Below are 4,116 nucleotides of genomic sequence, written 5' to 3'. Positions count from 1 at the left end.
ACCAAATATAGCCATTCGTGAAACTAAAGTGGACAATTCATACTTAAACATCACATAGCCCTATTGAACAATACATTTTCGCATAACTGAAATAATTAAACACGACACCGTTAAAGCACCGCACGGCAAATGCTACTACAACAAAGGGTACGTGTTGGAAAGCTGGAAAAGGTAAGATTTGTTGATAGAATGTTGCCTCACATTTCATGGACGGGATCCTTCCAGTTGGAAGAGCACAGACCCATGGTGCGCTCTCTGATGTCACAGATGGGCTGTTTCACCTTGGAAGAACCTTCGTGGGTGCCCTCCTCGTGGTCGTGGTTGATGAGATCTGACTTGGCAATTGAGGATCCCAAGCCGCCGCCGTAGAACGTGTCCTTCAGAAATGACAAAATGGGCTCGATGGTGTATAAAGCTCGCAAATCCTTGACCGCTTGGCGGAGGAGATCAGCAGTAGGGCCGTCGAAGAGATCGATGGCGATTGAACCAGAGGGGTTGGGGATGGACCACTTAACCTGTGACATGGCCCGCGTGAAGCCGACGCTGTGGACGAGCTTGATGTCGTAGCCAGGTTTCCCGAGATACAGTAATACGCTAGCCCGCTGACATGAAGCCTTTGGCATGGCAACGTAGTCAATGTCTTTGCTGGCTTCCGCGGCAACGTGGTTCTCCAGGATCGACAGGTCGGGGCGAACTGCGGCCACCTCGCCAACATCCGCCGGAGAGGCCATGATAAACCTCTTCTTGGCCGAATGCTCGTCGGGCTCCTCGGGATACGTGGTCGAGCTTAGGCTGCGACATTCTGGAGTAGGGGATGTGGATCTGGCGGGGAGGGACACCGCAGGCCTCATCTAAAAACTCAGCGGAGTGGGGCGACAGTATGGGAATCGCTGGGTAACCTGAACTTTATTATCTAAACTAGGAGGAACAGGCAGATCGGCATGGGTTGTCGGCGGCGCCGTCGGCGGCTGCGAGCTAGGGTTCGAGGGGGGAGGGGGCGGGTGGTGGACTGTGGAGGGGGGGTGGTGTTTGAGGATACGCTGCGGCTACTATTTTTTTTAGTAATGGTGGGTGGAGATGGTGGTGGACGGCAGAGGGCGACGGTTCAAATGCCTCGGCTACTGCAATTTTACTATAAGGTCGGTGCTGGAGGAGTATGGGCGACGGTTGAAGTACGAAGGCTACTAAAATTTGGGTAAAGGAATTGATGCGGGGCGGGAGTGCCCAAGATCGCGCACGGTCCAATAACAATATGTGTGTATGATAATAAGGAAAAGTGGCGTGGAACCACCGATTTTTGCAACGCTCAAGGCGGGTAGTTTGTTTTTATATTTCTAGCTAGCTAGTCTATCGCACACGGTTCATCCTAATTTCCAAATAAACTTACCCACCTTTAGCTTGCACAGGTGGTTGTTTTACAGCGCACTTGCATCGCACACGGTTAAGCCAGTACCACCACCATTTGCTTGCGCTTGCGCGATCATGGTGATTTCAGCGCACTTGTATCGCACACGGTTGAGCCAGTACCTCCACCCTTTGCTCGCGCTTGCGCGGTCGTGGTGATTTCAGCGCACTTGCATCGCACACGGTTGAGCCAGTACCTCCACCCTTTGCTCGCGCTTGCGCGGTCATGGTGATTTCAGCGCACTTGCATCGCACACGGTTGAGCCAGTACCTCCACCCTTTGCTCGCGCTTGCGCGGTCATGGTGATTTCAGTGCACTTGCATCGCACACGGTTGAGCCAGTACCTCCACCTTAATTTGCTCGCGCTTGCGCAGGCATGGTGATTTACAGCGCACTTGTATCGCACACGGTTAAGATATTCTACCCGTGTTCGTTGAGCGTCACCGGAGTCTTTGCAGCAAAAAATGACGTTAGAGAGGGTCAGAAGACAGCCACACCAGCATGTGGCCCAAATATATATGAGTGAAAAGGGTGGTCTGTGATGTTCAAAATTCCAATGCACAACTTTGACCGCGCGGGCCCACGGTTGGGCGCGTCGTCGAAGATCGATGAGAGGGGCCTGAAGTCAAGAACCACCTGGAAGTGGCTAAATATATGTAGGAATATTGGGGATGTTTAAAACTTTAAATACATAATGCATAACTTTGGTGGCACCTGCCTCACAAACCCGAAAGCACCCTTGGATATATATATATATATATATATATATATATATATGACATAATGTCGTACCTAGCTAGGATGCTTGGTCCACCACCTCCCACTTTGTGTCAGCAGGGCAGATGCACATAATGATCGATACTTTGGTCATACATGCATGTCGCCATGACCTACCATAAGACGGACCAATGAATCTATCGTTTGGTCAAACGACTGTTGTTGTTGTCGATAAACCGCTTGGGCCAATAGATTGAACCATCATGAAAATCGCACGAGAGGGACCACAAAACCAGCACCTCTTGCATGCGGCCCAAAATGATGTACGTTGGGAAGGGGTGATGTGTGTTTTTAATATAGAATAATGTACAATTTAGATGTCGTGCCTACCTCTCGATACAGAGAACAACCATGAAGGCAAGGTAGTTAAGGACGAGATACGCAGGGTTTGATGTAGGTCGAACCCAGCAATCCGAGCATGTGGGAGGGAATCCTGACAACGCATGAGCTCGAGCTTTGGTTGAGCGACATGAGACGGTGACCGGCCCTAACACAAACTAGGAGGAATCCATTCATGGACAACACATACCCCTCATTATCGGTCAAAGGGATGATATATATACACTCGGGGAGCCCACATATATGAGTGTCGTCACAAAAAACCGCAGAAGGGAGACGTGGTCGATCAGAAGACCCTGTATACACTGCATGCGGCCCGGAAATATGTATGTGTACGGTGGTGTGTGATGTGTTTAAATCCCAAATGCACAACTTCGATGGGCCACCAACTACATTACAAACCGAACACCGTACCCGAGTCCAAGCCTGGTTCAATACGTACGATGTTAGTTTCCCAACTTCGAGGAGGCGACGACGGGGGGAGGGGGGTCGTCCCACGCATGCGCTCAAACTTTATTTGGTCTACCATGGGACACATCTATATATATCTATACATCTATATCTATACATATATATATATATATATATATAGTGTGCGAATAACTTTGAAAGTTGGTCGTTGGATGAAGCCAATCCGATGGTACAGAGATGGCAAATCCGAGCACTACTGGCCGTTGGATATCATCTACATTCCACCAGATTATGCCACATGTACAATCTAGAAGACTCCATGGTTGAACTTAAGCATAATGCACAAACCTCAAAACATGCTCGAGAAGAACACCCTGCCCCCTATACCCTGCATGCAACCTGAAAAAGGTTTATATAATCGCCATGGCAGGTCAAGTCAGTCATTCTTTTATTTTTTAGAGGAAAAATAACCCATAAAAACATAGTAGGTTTATATAATCACCATGACAGGTCCAGCCAATCATTTTAATTTTTTAGAGCAAAAAATAACCCATAAAAACATAGTCTACAGATTAGCAAGACAAGGATCCCAAGGTTTATATAATTGCCATGATAGGTCACTATAGAGATATAATGTATCTCTATAATGACCGTGTCATGGTATTTAAATGAAGCTTGGGATATGCAACTTCCCACCAGGTCACCCATCCTTGCACTACTCCAGCCCGAGCATGCTTAACTTTTGCGTTCTATTCGACTAGGCTAGCGGATGGGAAGCCGACCCTTGTTGATAAGAATTGCCTCCTTGCCATTAAGGCGTTTCGCGCTGGTCACCCTATGGGACCTACTCCCTCCTATCACACACATTTGTGCTTTTAGAAACTGTGTGGGATATTTTATATGGCCGGTGTGTCGCCGCTAGCCTTCAATGAGCACTAACACTGGTAGAAGGAAAACGATGGGAGAAGAGGCGGGAAACCGATGAGAGGAGTGGCGAGAAACGGTAGCCTGTTTTGAAAACTTAGTAGAGAAGGAAGCGTGAGCTAGCACGACGCATGCGCACAGTGCTTACCCATGTACTGCATGTGCCGTCGAAAGGGCTCAGGGTTGCCGTTCGATCTGGGAGCATCCAACGATGCACACGTACGATCCGTGGGGTTTGGGTTCTAGCCAATCAGAACGCA

The sequence above is a fragment of the Aegilops tauschii genome, chromosome 4 (genome assembly GCF_002575655.3).
Source record: "Aegilops tauschii subsp. strangulata cultivar AL8/78 chromosome 4, Aet v6.0, whole genome shotgun sequence".
NCBI lineage: Eukaryota > Viridiplantae > Streptophyta > Magnoliopsida > Poales > Poaceae > Aegilops > Aegilops tauschii.
The sequence above is the reverse complement of the archived record's forward strand: the minus strand, read 5'-3'. Positions refer to the sequence as shown.